The sequence below is a fragment of the Bos javanicus genome, chromosome 20, assembly GCF_032452875.1.
Source record: "Bos javanicus breed banteng chromosome 20, ARS-OSU_banteng_1.0, whole genome shotgun sequence".
NCBI lineage: Eukaryota > Metazoa > Chordata > Mammalia > Artiodactyla > Bovidae > Bos > Bos javanicus.
The window spans coordinates 66,571,993-66,591,033 of NC_083887.1; the positions used below are offsets into that span (position 1 = coordinate 66,571,993).

General features: G+C 49.0%; 1 long non-coding RNA gene across 1 annotated transcript in view; it reads right to left on the reverse strand.

Annotated features, from left to right (window-relative positions):
- Positions 1-18,744, reverse strand: part of LOC133233776 (uncharacterized) — a 28,105-nt gene extending 9,361 nt beyond the window's left edge. Inside the window, exons 1-3 of the long non-coding RNA XR_009731844.1 lie at positions 18,673-18,744; positions 17,643-17,769; positions 14,877-15,018 (exon numbers count right to left, since the gene is read on the reverse strand). This is a non-coding gene — a long non-coding RNA (uncharacterized LOC133233776). The remainder of the gene's footprint in view (positions 1-14,876; positions 15,019-17,642; positions 17,770-18,672) is intronic.
- Between the last annotated feature and the right edge of the window lie 297 nt (positions 18,745-19,041).

The window sequence follows — 19,041 nt, forward strand, 5'->3', positions numbered from 1 at the left end:
AATCTGGTGGGCTACAGTCCCTGGAGTTGCAAAGAGTCAGACATGACTGAGTGTGAGCAAAAAATCATGGGCAGCAGCTCCTGTCCATCTCAGGCTCAGACTCTCTGGTGTCCCATGAGGCCTTGTCCAGTAGAATTAATTCTCCATCTTATAGACTGTGTTCTTCATTCTTACTAAACATGGATATTCACCCTCAGATGCAGACAGATGAGCATGCATCTAACCCTGGGAGCAGGGTACTATTTGGAAATATACCCTGATATATTTTTCTCCTTGAAATTCCCATTCACCTTGGGATTCTCCTGCCATTAACCTGGACATGAGGACAAGGCTCATTGTCCCAGGAACGGAAGACACAGAAGGACCCAGAAAAAACACAAGGTTACATTCTTGGTTTTGCTGCCAAAAGAGCCTTGAAAGCTCTAGTTTTAGGTTGCAAGAATTGTGAGAAGAGGGACACGTCTTACGAGCTGATTCATTTGTCCTATTTGGGTTTTAGCATGCCGAATCTTGGCTTCGATGCCAGGAGCAAACTCTAGAAGCACACGCTACACCACAGGGTTGGGGGAGTGTGGAGGCTGCAAACACAGTGCCTCCTTCGCAGATCGAGGGGGTGCCCCCCAGGCTAGAGGGACGTGCGAAGGGGCTAGGAGAAGGAGACACCAGCTCCCTATTTCCTCAGGGGAAGCTCCTGGTGGAGAGGACCACAAGGAGCCCCCCAGACAGCGGGAGGGTTCCCTCACTGCGGGGCAGCCGCCACTGCACCGGGCAGGTCTATGCAAAGATGGATGATGTCACATCCTCCCCAACCCCAGCATTCACAACTTCAGCTGAGGACAGAGGACTCTGAAGATGCAGGAGCAACCTCACCCTGAGAGACACAGGTGCTGATGGAGAATGGCCCATGGTGCAGAGGGTCTCAGGACCAGGGGATGTGTAAGCCACAGTAGACACTTCTGCCAACTTGCAAAGGGTGCCTGTGGGGTCAGACCCTCATCCAGGATACCAGCCAGTGTAGAAAATAGCCTCGGATCGAAGGGTCCCTCTTCCTTGGCACCATGAAGTAAGTCCATAAATTCTGCATGAAGTGTTACTCTCACGGACAAGGAGACAGGGTGGGCTACATCAGTGTTCTGAACTGAGTGGAAATTCAGCAGAAGTCCCTGATCCAGTTAGCACTGTCCACTTTGAGCTTCCAAGCTCAAAGTGAGCTTCTGGTTTGAGGTTTTGTGGCCACACATTTTTTAAAAAATTTGTTTTATACTGTATCATAGTTGACTTAGAGTCTTGAGAGTCCCTTGGACAGCAAGGAGGTCAAACCAGTCAATTCTAAAGCAAATCAATCCTGAATATTCAGTGGAAGGACTGATGCTGAAGCTGAAGCTCCAACACTTTGGCCACCTGGTGCAAAGAGCCGACTTACTTCAAAAGACCCTGATGCTGAGAAAGACTGAAGGCAGGAGGAGAAGGGGATGACAGGGGATGAGATGGTTGGATGGCATCACTGAATCAGTGGATGTGAACTTGGGCAAACTCTGGAAGAGAGTGAAGGACAGGGAAGCCTGTTTTGCTACAGTCCATGGGGTCAAAAAGAGTCAGACATGACTTAGTGACCAAACAACAACAAATAGTTGATTTGCAATGTTATGACCATATATTTTAAATGGGCTTCCCAGGTGGTGTGGTGGTAAAGAACTCGCCTGTCAATGCAGGAAGTGCAAGAGACCCAGGTTGGATCTCTGGGTCTGGAAAGTCCCTTGGAGAAAGAAATGTCAGCTCACTCCAGAATTTTTGCTTGGAAAATCCATGGACAGAGGAGCCACACATTTTAAATGACCACACATTTTAAACTTAACACAACCATCTTATCTCATACTGGACAAGAACTTCAATGAATTAGAGAGTCTGCCAGCTGGGTCTTACAGGATAATTCTCCATTAGTTTTGAGTTATGATCTATTTCACGATTAACGTGAACATTAGTGGGGTGTAGCTTAGGGAAAGGAAAACCTATGCAGAGGAAAATAACCTGAAGCTGGTTTTACCTTTCATCCAACTCTCAATGGTTGTACAACCCTAGCAGAACTGCAAGAAACACACTGAGCTGGGCGTTGGAGCCAGATGTCTGGGGAGCAAAGGGGGAGGGGCTTTGGCAGTGCGGAGGGGGCTGCCTGCGAGTATCAGGGGAGCCGCCTTGCAGGGCTTGTTGGAGGCTGATGCTGTCTTCTGGGCCCTACTGACCCAGGGCCACATCCTTGATGGGAGTCAGTGACCTTGACTCCTGTCAGCCTGCTTGCTCAGTGGGGCTCTGCCTTCTCTAGGTTCCATGGGACCTGTTGATCACATGCCTGGGGTTAACAGCCTCACTCTCCTTCCAGGGCTGCCTGCTGGGCCAGCTAGACCTGGTTCTGGGCAAACTCTGGCCCCCTGCTACTCACTCCTCATCACTGCTCATCACTCAGTTCTCCCTTCCTCCACTTCTCCAGCTTGCGTGGTCCTACCGGGGGGTCACGATGCTGCCCGCTCTTCATTTGCAGCCTAAAGGTTGGTTCTGAGAATAGTCCTGGCTCAGGGCCTAGAGAAAAATCACCTAGTCAGACACCAAATTAGAATTTAAAAGGTTGCTTAGTGAGCATAAAATTGGAGCAAAGTGAGTCGGGTATTCTTTAGGGATGTTCCCAATGTGCTGTGGTAGCAAGATATGGTGTCCTTTTCAACACCAGGCTATTTCCAGAAGAAGATCTGGGAAGGGACACCTGAAATCAGGGCATCCATCCTCCGAGACAGGGCTTGGAAGAGCACAGATGCCCGCCTCCCACTCCCACTTCCGGCTACATATTCCTCTTGTTTGCTCAAGGCTGATACTTTACAGGCTGGGAGACTGTCTCATCTTCTATTAGTTCTGTTTGCATCACTTGCTTCCTGTTGGGATTTTGAGGAGGTGCCTTAATCTCATCAGTGATGTATTTACAGATCTGGAAAGACTTGCTGATGAGTGAATCTGACCCTCTGTGTCAAGTCTCAGATTTCCCATTAGAGGATGGGGCCACCTGACCCACACTCACAGGAGGCCTGGGGACCGCTCACTGTTCCCCTCTGGGTCATGGGCTTCACCCCCTCCGCTGCCCTTCTGCCTGTCCACCCACAGGCTCCAGTCAGCTCAGCATGGCCCTATCTTCTGACCAGGAAAGACCCTCTGAAATTGACCCCTGAAGCCTGAACACCCCCTCTTTATTTGGAGTTTTATTTGATTAATGTGTGTATTACTTTACTGGGACTGTCATAATGAACTATTACATATTAAGTGGCTTAGAACAGCAGAAATTTACTGTCTGATGATTATGGAGACCAGAAGTCTGAGATCAAGAGGTTGGTAGAGCCAGGCTCCCTCTGAAGGGGCAGGTGATGGGTCTGCTCCAGACCTCTCTCCGAGCCTCTAGCAGCCTCTGGTGTTGCCTGGCTTATAAATGTTCCACACCACCCTCTGCCTCCACGTCATCTTCCCTGTGTCCAAATTTCCCCTCTATAAGGACAGCCGTCCTGTTGAAGTACAGCCCAAAGTTAATGGACTTATTTGAGCTTGATTATCTCATAAAGATATCTGGTATATATCAGATATATCTGGCATATCTCTGACATACCTGGTATATCTGGTATATCCCTGATATTCCTGGTATATCCCTGATATATCTGGTATATCCCTGATATATCCTCGAGGTATCTTGATTATCTCGTAAAGATATTTGGGATATATCAGATATATCAGGGATATATCTGGTATATATCAGGGATATAAAGATATCCCTGATACCTCAGTTAGTAAAGAATCTGGCTGCAATGCAGGAGACCCCGGTTTGATTTCTAGACTGGGAAGATCCCTTGGAGAAGGGAAAGGCTACCCACTCCTATATTCTGGCCTGGAGAATTCCATGAACTGTACAGTCCATGGGGTTACAAAGAGTCAGACATTACTGAGTGGCTTTCACTTTCACTTTCATCTCATAAACAGGGCTTCCCAGGTCACTCAGACAGCAAAGAATCCACCTGAAATGCAGAAGACACAGGTTCGATCCTTGAGTCAGTAAGATTTCCTGGAGGAGGGCATGGCAACCCACTTAGGATTCTTGCCTGGAAAATCCCGTGGACAGAGGAGCCTGGCGGGCTACAGTCCCTAGGGTCCCAAAGAGTCAGATATGACTGAAGCAACTTGGCACGAAGCCTGCATCTTGTAAAGACCCATAAGGTCACATTATGAGGTAGTGGGAGTTTAGAACTTCAACACACACATTTTAAGGGACACAGCTCAGGCTGTAACTGTGTGTGGCCTCCATGAAGGTAGGAAGCTTATTCCCTGTTATCTCCAGGGCAGCCCCTGAGCCTACTGGGCTGTCTGGTGTGGAGGGAGTGCCTAATACTTATTGTTGATTGAATGCCTGGGAGCTGATTATTTAAGATAAACACAACCTCCTTCCAGCTGCCTCCGTGCATTTGTGGCAGTCTTTAGTAAGAACTGCTTGCAAGCATCTTAAATTGGCCACAACCACACAAAAACTAAGCAGAAAATCCAACCCCTCCTGCCTGTCTTCCCCATTCTCAAAGCTTGAGAATCTGAATTTGTGGAAAAACACAGTGAATTTGTTCCTGTTTTCCATTCTCCTTCTCCATCTTCGGCTGCAAAGAATATAATCAATCTGATTTTGTTATTGACCATCTGGTGATATCCATGTATAGAGTCATCTCTTGTTTTGTTGGAAGAGGGAGTATTCTATGACAAGTGTGTTCTTTTGACTTCCTGAAACTCTGTTAGCTTTTAACTTGCTTCATTTTGTACTCCAAGGCTAAACTTGCCTGTTACTCCAGGTATCTCTTGACTTCCTACTTTTGCTTTCCGGTCCTGTATGATGAAAAAGACATCCTTTTTTTTCTTTTGATGTTAACTCTAGAAGGTCTTGTAAGTCTTCATAGTACCATTCGACTTCAGTTTCTTCAGCATTAGTGGTTGGGGTATAGACTTGGATGACTGTGATGTTGAATGGCTTGCCTTGGAAATGAACTGAGATCATTGTGTCATTTTTTGAGATTGCACCCAAGTGCTGCATTTCAGACTCTTTTGTTGACTATGAGGGCTATTCCATTTTTTCTAAGGGATTCTTCACACAGTAGTAGATATAATGGTCATCTGTATTAAGTTCTCCCATTCTCATCTATTTTAGTTCACCGCTTCTTAAGATGTAAGTATTCACTCTTGCCATGTCCTGCTTGACCACATCCAATTTACCTTGATTCATGGACCTATTAATAGCATTCCAGGTTCCTATGCAATATTGTTCTTTATGGCATCAGACTTTACTTTCACCACCATTATCCTGAATCAATGAGCAGTAGAGAGAAATGGAACAATAGAAGGAGTTTGATTTTGGAAAAGTACAGTTACCACATTCAGCAACAGACAATGAGGATTTCCAGTTACCTGTGAATTTCCCATGTGTGGCACTAAACTTGTGCTCAAATGTATTTCTCGCTTGTCTGAAATCCAGACACAACTGGGCTCCCCCTGTTTAGTCTGGCAACCCTGCTGGGGTTGTCTGTGTGGTCATGCACTAAATTACTGATGATTGCAGCAGACTCCTCTGGAGGTGGAGGAGCTGGAGGTGGGGGGAGTGGGACTCAGCGATGACAGGTGGAGGCTGCAGAGATCTTGGTGCATGCACTGTGGTTATTTCCTGCCTTTTTTTCAGTTTCTCTCTTTTAGGTACACACAGCTCCAGAGCCCCTTTCCACCCGCCCCTCCCCCTCGCCCCTCTTTCTGCCTCTTGTGTCCTCTGAGGCAATAGTCCTCCCTAGGTAGTAGGTAGTGTGTGTGTGTGTGCAGTGCTTACACTAGCCACTGCCTTAACAGGTGCAGTGCTGTCACTCACCCCGTGACTCACTCCCAAGGCATGTTTCCATTGTTAACTGACTTCTTGTTCCTGGAACACCAAAGATTCTTTGGACTCATGGTCGTTCCAGGTTAGAATGTCCTCTGTGTCTCTTTCCAGTTAGATGATGGAGTTGTTATTATTCTCATCTACAAAATGACAATAGCAGCAGGTGAAGCTTATATATTGTGATTAAATTCAATAGCTTAATTAAGCTGTCATGGACCTAACAGAGAGTAAGCACTCAAAGATGTTAGCTGTAATCACCATCGTCTTCACCACGACCATCATCATGCTCCTTATCACCATCAGAAGCACCACCACCACCATAACCATCACCACCATCATCACCACCATAACCATAACTATTATCATCACCACCACCATAACCATCACCATCGTTATCACCACCACCATCACCACAGCTATTACCAGCATCACCACCATACCATCACCACCATCATGATCACCACCATGACTATTACCATCACCACCACCATAACCATCACCACCATCATCACCACCATCATTATCACCATCACCATCGCTATTCCCAGCATCACCACCATCCCATCGCCACCATCATGATCACCACCATGACTATTACCATCACCACCACCATAACCATCACCACCATCATCACCACCATCATTATCACCATCACCATCGCTATTCCCAGCATCACCACCATCCCATCACCACCATCATGATCACCACCATGACTATTACCATCACCACCACCATCGCCATCACCACCATCATCACCACCATCATTATCACCATCACCATCGCTATTCCCAGCATCACCACCATCCCATCACCACCATCATGATCACCACCATGACTATTACCATCATCACCACCATCGCCATCACCATTATGTCCGTCATTATCATACCATTGTCAAAAGGTCATCGTGCTTTTCATTGTGTATGCTCATCGTCATCACCTTTCTCATCAGTTTACTCATATTATCTGCTAGGAGAACTTTGCCTGTTTAAAATCTGGATTGAATTGTTTAAATCCTTAGTTCACCTTTGTGGAAGTAATTTTATTGATACCTTCTTTGTTGATAAATGCTCTAGTGTTTACATCCTCAGGGTTGCCTTTGGGTCAGCAGAAACCTGCCTCTATTGACTTATTTGAGTGTAGCAAATATCTTACCAGTGAGTGAGTGTAATCCTTGATCTGAATGGCTTTCATCCTGACATACAATTCTTCACTCACCCAAGCATTTAAATGTGTAAAAGACTTTATGGAAACCTTGAGGAACATGATAGAGTTAATACTGTGTCAATGCAAGCAATTTTAGATAGTTCAGTTCACAAAATCTCCTCTCCACGTCCTCAACTCACCCCCCATATTCTTCCATGTCTCCAATATTCACTTTTCCTCCTCTCTTCCTCTCATCTCTTGCTGGAGGCCCCAACTTCCTGCTCTGGTTCCCTATCTCATATGAACTTTGTCCTCCAAGTCTTACATTTACTTCAGATAACTTATCAAAATGTTTTCCCATATATGCTTCCTTTTAAAAAGAGTCTAGTGCAAACTATTTAAATGATAAAATCTTATTTCAACTACAATTACAATCATCCCTAGGTATCCATGGGGGATTGGTTCCATAAGCCCCTAAAGATACCAAAATCCATGGGTATTCAAGTGCCTTGTATGAAATGGTGTAGTACCATGAATATTTCCCATGTGGCTCATCCACAGAGAATCTGCCTGCCAATGCAGGAGATGTGGAGAAGGGTTTGATCCCTGGGTTGGGAAGATCCCCTGGAGGAGGGAATGAGAACCCACTCCAATATTCTTGCCTGGGAAGTTCCATGGACAGAGGAGCCTGGGGGGCTATAGTCCATGGGGTTGCAAAGAGCTGGACATGACTGATCACACATGCAGCAAGAATATAACCAGCCCTCCATATCCATAGGTTCTGCTTTTGGGGATTCAACCAGTTGAATCCATGGATGCAAAACTTGTGGATACAGAAGGTTGATTATAGTTTGAAAGATTATAGTTTGAAAGGGAACTGCCTGAGCTGCCTTCTTTAAAAGCACATGCTAAAAAGAATGAAATAATGCCACCTGCAGCAATGTGGATGGGTCTGTATATTAGCACACTATGGAAGTTACTCAGAGAAAGACAAATATCATATGATATCACTTATATGTTGAATCTAAAATAAGGCACAAATGAACATACCTGTCTATGAAATATAAAAACACTATAAAACACAATAAGATATAGAAAACAGACTTGTGTTTGCCAGCAGGGATGGGACTAAATATAGGATGGGACTTCACTGGTGGCTCAGATGTTAAAGAATGTACCTGCAATGTGGGAGACCCAGGTTCAATCCTGGGGTTGGGAAGAGCCCCTGGAGAAGACAATGACATCCCACTCCAGTATCCTTGCCTGAAGAATCCCATGGACAGAAGAGCCTGGGGGGTGGAGCTACATTCCTTGGGATCGCAAAGAACCGGACATGACTGAGTGATAGGATGGATTAACAACATGGTCCTACAATATCCTGTCATAAACCACAATGGAAAATAAGTGAAAATAACTGAGTCACTTTGCTGTACAGCAGAAATGAACACATTGTAAATCAACTCTATTTCAATAAAAAAGTGCATGCTTCCTTTCAGCCTGAAATAACAATTCTATTTAATTTTTGTCTTCAGCACGAGGAATTGAGTCTCTTTCATCTCAGACACCAGAAACATGTTTAGTTTGATTTTCACATGGCTTCATCACGAATTCCTAATTACTGTCAGGTATTTTTATTTGTATGTAATGAATGAAAGCAATGGTAGAAAAGAGTTCTGTTCTAGAAGTCCTTCAGCAGGAACAGTTGGGAAATTTGAAAGGTTTAAATGTGTGTGGGCAGAAAGCCAGGCAGAGTCAGCCTCAGAGGATAACTTTTCTGCTGGAAAGCCTGCCTGGAAGCATTCCCGTGATTCAGTTCTGAGGCTCGCATGTTAGCCTTATTGTTGGAGACTGGATCTGGTTCTGAAGGAGCAGTGAACATTCAAGATGTTGGCACTGAGCCCCATTGACCTGCATAGCTCCCTGAAGCTTGCGCTCTTTGAGCCAAGGGATGGTTTATTTATTTATTTATTTTTAAATCATTCATTGATTTTTGGCTGTGCTGGGTCTTCATTGCTGTGCGTGGGCTTTTTCTAGTTGTGGCGAGCAAGAGATACTCTCCAAGGAGCTGCTCTCCTTGCAGTGCACAGGCTTCTCATCGCAGTGGCTTCTCTTGTTCTGGAGACGAGCTCTAGAGCTCAGGCTTCAGTAAGTGCAATGCACGGGCTCAGTAGTCTCAGCATCCAGGCTCTAGAGCACAGTAGTTGTGATGCACGGGCTTAGGTGCTTCATGGCATGTGGCATCTTCCTGGGTCAGGGACTGAACCTATATCTCCTGCACTGGCAGGCAGATTCTTTACCACTGGAGAACCAGGGAGCCCCAAGAGATGTTTCTGAAGCTTCAGCACTAAAATCATTCCTTTTAACACTGGGAACCACCCCCTACTTTTGCGGGAGTAATCATTACACTTATGACTGTGAGGGAATACACCCTCATGTCAACAGAGGTTCCCAAGCTTCATTATCACTCTAATTTTTATTTACTTATTTGGCTGCATTGGGTCTTAAGTTGTATCATGCATGACATTTCACTGTAGCACACAGGCTCTCCAGTTGTAGCTCACAGGATTTCCAGTTGTAGCTCACAGGCTCTCCAGCTGTAGCACACAAGTTCTCCAGCTGTAGCTCACAGGCTCTCCAGTTGTTGCACACAGGCTCTCTAGTCCAGCTGTGGCTCACAGGCTCTCCAGCTGTGGCTCACAGGCTCTCCAGCTGCAGCTCATAGGCTCTCCAGCTGTAGTACATAGACTCTCCAGCTGTAGCACACAAGTTCTCCAGCTGTAGCTCACAGGCTCTCCAGCTGTAGCACATAGACTCTCCAGCTGTAGCACACAAGTTCTCCAGCTGTAGCTCACAGGCTCTCCAGCTGTAGCTCACAGGCTCTCCAGTTGTTGCACACAGGCTCTCCAGTTGTTGCACACAGGCTCTCCAGCTGTAGCTCACAGGCTCTCCAGCTGTAGTACATAGACTCTCCAGCTGTAGCACACAAGTTCTCCAGCTGTAGCTCACAGGCTCTCCAGTTGTTGCACACAGGCTCTCCAGTCCAGCTGTGGCTCACAGGCTCTCCAGCTGTAGCTCACAGGCTCTCCAGTTGTTGCACACAGGCTCTCCAGTCCAGCTGTGGCTCACAGGCTCTCCAGCTGCAGCTCACAGGCTCTCCAGCATTAGCTCACAGGCTCTCCAGCTATAGCATACAGGCTCTCCAGCTGTAGCACACAAGTTCTCCAGCTGCAGCTCACAGGCTCTCCAGCTGTAGCTCACAGACTCTCCAGCTATAGCACACATACTCTCAAGCTGTAGCACACAGACTCTCCAGCTGTAGCACACAGACTCTCCAGCTGTAGCTCACAGGCTCTCCAGCTGTAGCTCACAGGCTCTCCAGCTGTAGCATACAGGATTTCCAGCTGCAGCTCACAGGCTCTCCAGCTGTAGCTCACAGACTCTCCAGCTATAGCACACATACTCTCAAGCTGTAGCACACAGACTCTCCAGCTGTAGCACACAGACTCTCCAGCTGTAGCTCACAGGCTCTCCAGCTGTAGCTCACAGGCTCTCCAGCTGTAGCATACAGGATTTCCAGCTGTAGCTCACAGACTCTCCAGCTGTAGCTCACAGGCTCTCCAGCTGTAGCATACAGGATTTCCAGCTGTAGCTCACAGACTCTCCAGCTGTAGCTCACAGGCTCTCTAGCTGTAGCACACAGGATTTCCAGCTGTAGCTCACAGACTCTCCAGCTGTAGCACACAGACTCTCCAGCTGTAGCACACAGGCTCTCCAGCTGTAGCTCACAGACTCTCCAGCTGTAGCTCACAGGCTCTCCAGCTATAGCTCACAGGCTCTCCAGCTGTAGCTCACAGGCTCTCCAGCTGTAGCACACAGACTCTCCAGCTGTAGCACATAGGCTCTCCAGCTGTAGCTCACAGGCTCTCCAGCTGTAGCTCACAGGCTCTCCAGCTGTAGCTCACAGGCTCTCCAGCTGTAGCACACAGGCTCTCCAGCTGTAGCTCACAGGCTCTCCAGCTGTAGCTCACAGGCTCTCCAGCTGTAGCTCACAGGATTTCCAGCTGTAGCACACAAGTTCTCCAGCTGTAGCTCACAGGCTCTCCAGTTGTTGCACACAGGCTCTCTAGTCCAGCTGTGGCTCACAGGCTCTCCAGCTGTGGCTCACAGGCTCTCCAGCTGCAGCTCATAGGCTCTCCAGCTGTAGTACATAGACTCTCCAGCTGTAGCACACAAGTTCTCCAGCTGTAGCTCACAGGCTCTCCAGCTGTAGCACATAGACTCTCCAGCTGTAGCACACAAGTTCTCCAGCTGTAGCTCACAGGCTCTCCAGCTGTAGTACATACACTCTCCAGCTGTAGCACACAAGTTCTCCAGCTGTAGCTCACAGACTCTCCAGCTATAGCACACATACTCTCAAGCTGTAGCACACAGACTCTCCAGCTGTAGCACACAGACTCTCCAGCTGTAGCTCACAGACTCTCCAGCTGTAGCTCACAGACTCTCCAGCTGTAGCACACAGACTCTCCAGCTGTAGCTCATAGGCTCTCTAGCTGTAGCACACAGGATTTCCAGCTGTAGCTCACAGACTCTCCAGCTGTAGCACACAGACTCTCCAGCTGTAGCACACAGGATTTCCAGCTGTAGCTCACAGACTCTCCAGCTGTAGCTCACAGGCTCTCTAGCTGTAGCACACAGGATTTCCAGCTGTAGCTCACAGACTCTCCAGCTGTAGCACACAGACTCTCCAGCTGTAGCACACAGGCTCTCCAGCTGTAGCACACAGGATTTCCAGCTGTAGCTCAGACTCTCCAGCTGTAGCTCACAGACTCTCCAGCTGTAGCTCACAGGCTCTCCAGCTGTAGCTCACAGACTCTCTAGCTGTAGCACACAGGCTCTCCAGCTGTAGCTCACAGACTCTCTAGCTGTAGCACACAGGCTCTCCAGCTGTAGCACACAGGATTTCCAGCTGTAGCTCACAGACTTTCCAGTTGTAGCTCACAGACTTTCCAGCTGTAGCTCACAGACTCTCCAGCTGTAGCTCACAGACTCTCCAGCTGTAGCTCACAGGCTCTCTAGCTGTAGCACACAGGATTTCCAGCTGTAGCTCACAGACTCTCCAGCTGTAGCACACAGACTCTCCAGCTGTAGCACACAGGATTTCCAGCTGTAGCTCACAGACTTTCCAGTTGTAGCTCACAGACTTTCCAGCTGTAGCTCACAGACTCTCCAGCTGTAGCTCACAGACTCTCCAGCTGTAGCTCACAGGCTCTCCAGCTGTAGCTCACAGACTCTCCAGCTGTAGCTCACAGGCTCTCCAGCTATAGCTCACAGGCTCTCCAGCTGTAGCTCACAGACTCTCCAGCTGTAGCTCACAGGCTCTCCAGCTATAGCTCACAGGCTCTCCAGCTGCAGCTCACAGGCTCTCCAGCTGTAGCACACAGACTCTCCAGCTGTAGCTCACAGACTCTCCAGCTGTAGCTCACAGGCTCTCCAGCTATAGCTCACAGGCTCTCCAGCTGTAGCACACAGGCTCTCCAGCTGTAGCTCACAGACTCTCCAGCTGCAGCTCACAGGCTCTCCAGCTATAGCTCACAGGCTCTCCAGCTGCAGCTCACAGGCTCTCCAGCTGTAGCACACAGACTCTCCAGCTGTAGCTCACAGACTCTCCAGCTGTAGCTCACAGACTCTCCAGCTGCAGCTCATAGGCTCTCTAGCTGTAGCACACAGGATTTCCAGCTGTAGCTCACAGACTCTCCAGCTGTAGCACACAGACTCTCCAGCTGTAGCACACAGGATTTCCAGCTGTAGCTCACAGACTCTCCAGCTGTAGCTCACAGGCTCTCTAGCTGTAGCACACAGGATTTCCAGCTGTAGCTCACAGACTCTCCAGCTGTAGCTCACAGACTCTCCAGCTGTAGCTCACAGGCTCTCCAGCTGTAGCACACAGGATTTCCAGCTGTAGCTCACAGACTTTCCAGTTGTAGCTCACAGACTTTCCAGCTGTAGCTCACAGACTCTCCAGCTGTAGCTCACAGACTCTCCAGCTGTAGCTCACAGGCTCTCTAGCTGTAGCACACAGGATTTCCAGCTGTAGCTCACAGACTCTCCAGCTGTAGCTCACGGGCTGTCTAGCTGTAGCACACAGACTCTCCAGCTGTAGCACACAGGCTCTCCAGCTGTAGCTCACAGACTCTCCAGCTGTAGCTCACAGGCTCTCTAGCTGTAGCACACAGGATTTCCAGCTGTAGCTCACAGACTTTCCAGTTGTAGCTCACAGGCTCTCTAGCTGTAGCACACAGGATTTCCAGCTGTAGCTCACAGACTCTCCAGCTGTAGCTCACAGGCTGTCTAGCTGTAGCACACAGACTCTCCAGCTGTAGCACACAGGCTCTCCAGCTGTAGCTCACAGACTCTCCAGCTGTAGCACACAGGCTCTCCAGCTGTAGCTCACAGACTCTCCAGCTGTAGCACACAGGCTCTCCAGCTATAGCTCACAGGCTCTCCAGCTGTAGCTCACAGACTCTCCAGCTGTAGCTCACAGGCTCTCCAGCTATAGCTCACAGGCTCTCCAGCTGCAGCTCACAGCCTCTCCAGCTGTAGCTCACAGACTCTCCAGCTATAGCACACATACTCGCAAGCTGTAGCACACAGGATTTCCAGCTGTAGCTCACAGACTCTCCAGCTGTAGCTCACAGACTCTCCAGCTGTAGCTCACAGACTCTCCAGCTGCAGCTCATAGGCTCTCTAGCTGTAGCACACATGATTTCCAGCTGTAGCTCACAGACTCTCCAGCTGTAGCACACAGACTCTCCAGCTGTAGCACACAGGATTTCCAGCTGTAGCTCACAGACTCTCCAGCTGCAGCTCACAGGCTCTCTAGCTGTAGCACACAGGATTTCCAGCTGTAGCTCACAGACTCTCCAGCTGTAGCTCACAGACTCTCCAGCTGTAGCTCACAGGCTCTCCAGCTGTAGCTCACAGACTCTCTAGCTGTAGCACACAGGCTCTCCAGCTGTAGCTCACAGTCTCTCCAGCTGTAGCACACAGGATTTCCAGCTGTAGCTCACAGACTTTCCAGTTGTAGCTCACAGACTTTCCAGCTGTAGCTCACAGACTCTCCAGCTGTAGCTCACAGGCTCTCCAGCTGTAGCTCACAGACTCTCTAGCTGTAGCACACAGGCTCTCCAGCTGTAGCTCACAGTCTCTCCAGCTGTAGCACACAGGATTTCCAGCTGTAGCTCACAGACTTTCCAGTTGTAGCTCACAGACTTTCCAGCTGTAGCTCACAGTCTCTCCAGCTGTAGCTCACAGTCTCTCCAGCTGTAGCTCACAGACTTTCCAGTTGTAGCTCACAGACTCCAGAGCGCATGGGTTCAGTAGTTGCGACTTGTACTTAGTTACTCTGAGGCGCATGGGATCCTAGTTTCCAGACCAAGCATTGAAACTGTGGCCCGTGCATTGCAAGGCAGATTCTTAATCACTGAACCACCAGGGAAGTCTTACTCTAATATTTTGACATTGAAGAATTGGATTCTAGCAGTAGGGTTAATGCCAAAGGACTCTAGAAATTTATAAATGAGAACTTCATGGGTAAAATTCTTTAATTGGGGGAGCTTTGTAATTCCCAAACTGGCAGCACAGTAGATAAAGTTACAGTGAAATTTCACTCAGCGTGAAATCAACCATGGCATTGAATTTTCAGCAAATGCAGCTTGAAGATTCAAGCCTGCATAAGCTCAAGGCAAATGCTCTTCAGCCTATGTGATAAAGAAAGGTTAGACAGAAAGAGCCAGTGATGTCCTACCTCCTGTCTCCATGTTCTACTCTCTTACTTCACTGGCTTCATCTCTCCTGTTTCAATTCAGAGTCTTGGGCTGGCAGCTGCTTTTAAAGGGAACAGTATGGGATGCGGGGGCGGGTGGAGGGGGGGCGGTTCTTCTGGAAACCTGGACCAGAAAGCGAAGGGATTAGCCAGAATGCTCTTGTGGAATCTCTAAAGTCAGAAGAGGGTGTGTCTGGGATGGAGCCAAGGTCTGCACTGGGGACTGGGCTGCCTGCTGCCCTGGAGGAGGGATGTGAGAGCAGAATCAAGGCCAGGAGGAATGGCCAGTGGTCAAGGGTGTGTTGAGAGGCACTGGAGACCAGTGTAGACATGATGAGTGGGTAGTGGGATGTCTGTGTGTCTGCTTCCCAGAGTGTTTGTGGCTGGTACTTCTCCACTTCCCCTTGAAGCATTGATGCTGCTCAGGTGCAGTGAATTGGACTTTTTACTGAATATCTCCTTTTGCTAGATTCAGCATCAGATGTGACTCCTGCTTGAGGAACAGCCACTCTTGCTTGGACACAAAGGAACCAGACTGCACAGTTGGAGGAGAGCAGGAGCATAGACACATGCAGCCTCTTTGGGCCCCCAGAGGACTCAATCTGTGGTCTCAAAAGTGGAGAGTAGCAAACGTTCTGGTGGAGAAGAGGCGAGGCTGCGTCAAGCACACACAGAGGGCAGCAGGGAAACATGCTACACGTGCTCAGAGAATGGCAAGGGCTGGCTGAGGCTGGGGTGGTGGGAGGGGCTTCCTCAAGAAAGGAGACTGCACAGAGGGGATGGGACACCCGAGCTGGGAGGTGACAGGCCTTCCCAGGTGCTCTCTGGTTTCTAACTGAGCGTTCACAGCTCCATCACACTTCAGGTTTCATTTTCGGGCTCACTCACCTCCGGATGCTTCCTGCTCAACATGGTAGCTAACTCACAGTGGTCTCCTGCCCCCTGTCCTGTGTAGACTGGTCTCCACACCAGTCTACTCGGTCAGATCAGTGCCCCCACAGCCTCCAGACTGACTGGACTCTGGGCTGTGGCCTTGGACCCTTGCATGGTCATCTGCATCCTTTCCCCTGGATGGGAGGCTGGTACCCTAGCTGGTACTTCCATGCCTGCTGCAAGCCCCACCCTGGCCTTTTCATTTCACACCCTTCTGACCTTCTTCTTATTCCTGGAACAAGTCTTTCTAGTTGGAAAGGTCCCTGCCCTCCCCGACCTCTGCAGGGCTGTTCCGTGCCATTCAGGGTTCTGAGTGGTGCTCCATCCTCTCTCCACAAACCTGCGTCCACCTCCATCCTGCACTGCACCCCATCACCAGCGTGCGACCTCAATCCTGCATGGCATCCCATCACCAGTGTGTGACCTCAATGGTTCCTGCTGGTGCTATTCGGCTCATAGTTGTGTTGATTCATTTACTGCCTGTTGGCCTCCCTGGGCCCCCCTTCCTTGGCTCAGTAGGGGCAGGAGACCCACTTGCCTTGGTCCACCTCTCCACCCACCTGCGGCCATGCGCTGGTGGCAATCTGAGCTGGGCAGGCCACTTGCTGACTGTTGAATAAAGAACCGAGGCACAGGGAGAGGGTGGCAGTGGAACCAGAGGGGCAGGGCTTCCCCGTGCCTGGGCAGAGCAAGGTGACCCACGTGTGAATAAGCCCAAATCAGCACCCAGCAGAGGCCAGCCTGGTCCCTGCACATCCCTGTCCTCCCATCACACCCCATCCTTTTATACTTGATGCAGACACTCCCACGGCCCTCCGGGGATCTGGCCGTACCCTCTAAGTATGAGTCAAGTCTTCATGGCCTTCAGGGGTTCTACGTACAGTACTTTTCCAACAGTAACATCTCCCACTGCAGGCAGGGAGGCTATCATGGGAAAGGGTCTGAGCCCCTGATGGGACAGTCAAGAATTGGGGGAAAGGAGGCCTGGAGCTTCAGGGACTTCCTGTCCCCTCCTGTGATCCTGAGCCTGGAAGAGGTAGTGGTGGCCTGGAGAATGAGAGGAGCCTTGACTCGGGACATTGAGCATTTTACAGAGGCAGGCGGCCTGAGCTGGTGTGTTCACAGGGGTGATGCTCCCAGCGGTACAGAAATCTCTCCAGCCCCTGACCCCCACATGCCCACCCACCCCTCTCTCCTGGACTTCACACCAGTTTGGGGCAGGCTCCTCCATGGCCAGCACTGAGTGGACCACACCCACCTCTCCCCCAAGGCATTCTTAGTGGAACCACATGTACAACTGTTACCTGATTCACACTTAGGGTGGACAAATATCTAAAAGTGATGGAACGCTCCAACACTGAGTGATACCTGGTGATGAAACGCAGACTCTATCATCCTACAAGTGAAGAGGCATCTCTCCACACCAAGGTCAGAACCACACCTGCACTCCCAGGAGTCAGAAGATGAGCAGGAGGGAATGTCTGGAGGTGATGGGCACAGCAGCAGCCGTGGGGATGGGGGGCACTTCCAGGTGCCAAGACCACCCCCAAGACCTGGGTGGATGAGACATGAGGCTGCTCTTTCCCTGAAGTACATTCAGTGAAATGTGCCATGTTTAGAATTATCGATCTGATTCCGTTGTCAAGGTCTCACTGACAATGTGGGAAACGGACAGGTTCATCTCTGTTAAAGTAATCTGCTTCCTGGTACTTTTAAGCACATCTCTTAGCGCCCTCCTCAGCACCCTGAGAAGTGGGGTGAGTCTCCTCTTTATAGTTGACAGCACGGCAGGGCCAGTGTGACCGAGATACTCACCATGATGATGACAGGCTGAACCAGGATTTGAACACAGGCCTAAGGAGACTGAATCCTGGGTGATGGTTTCCGCCCTTCACACGGAGTATCTCACTAATGCACGGAGCCTTCTAGGTGTAACCTGTTCCTGGTGATAAAATTATAAACATGCATTATTGAGAACTTGGAGAACAGACGAGGGTACATAAAAGAAGACAAACAGCAACTATTTTCCCACTGCAAAAATCATTATTATGTCTTGATATGCTTTATTTTCCCTAAACTTCTCGTTTTGTCTTTCCAAAGCGTATGCCAGATCATTTTATATGAATTTCTAAAAATTTATTTTCCTGCCTAACAACTCAGTATGGGCCCTCTCTTATTGCTGAGCACTGGTTGCTCAGTGCTGGCTGAGAGTCCCAGGGTTGTGTGACATGCATCCAGAAGATAAATTGTGATGCTTCAAATCTAGGTTTATACATTCAAACCCTTTCTAATTTCTCCCCCTTTTGAAGCAAACTCATTTTGATCAACTTTGTACATAAATGTTTGACTGTGGTTCTGATAATTTTCTTGGGACAGCATCCTTTTTACGTGTTTCCAAAGGGGGACAGCTCTGTCCCCTGGTTATGGTCTTAGAGCCTCTAGATGCCATTTGTTTTGCAAAACAAGACATCAGGCAACACCATGAGTGAAGTTGCAGGAAGAAACATCCTTTAAAAGAAGGCTTGGTTGAGGAAAGCATCCGCGTCTCTTGATCATTGCTCCTCCATCAAACCTGGGTGACCTGGAGCCTCCCCTCCTGTCTGGAAGCTTACAGAAGGCCACTTGGCTCAACAGGAGAACTAGCTGTCCTTGTCCTGGGGGCTCCACAGGGTCACCATTTCTAACCAGGTCAATTCTGCTGTTAGAGTGGCACCAAAGCCCTCTAGTCCCCCTCCAGCAATTGTATGGAGTGTTCTGGGGTGAGGTCCCATCTACTCCATGGTAAGCACGCAGCTCTCTGCAGGTAACCGGAGCTCAGAAGCTCACGTGCTCTCCAACACGTCACCTGTTTCCCATGGTGCCAAGTTGTGCTCATGGTGTGAGGTGGCAGTTCCTCTGAGTGCCAGGGTGAGGTGGGGGAAACTTTGTGGAGCCTTCTCAAATTATTAAGTACCAGGTAACCACAGAATGTTGGGTGAGTGCTCCCCATTGTTACCTGCTCCTCAATAATCGCCTTTAGCTCTGTAACTTCCTGGGATTGGTAGGACACCTGGCAACTACGGAACACATGGAATTCATGGGGATTAAGGGGATTAATTGTGGGGATGGTACCAGTGACAGGGCTCCTGAGAAAAGGGCTGGCTCAAAGGACCTCCACTCAGTGATGATTCTTTAGTTCACATCTTTGAATAGCTTCTTAGTAAGATAGCACATT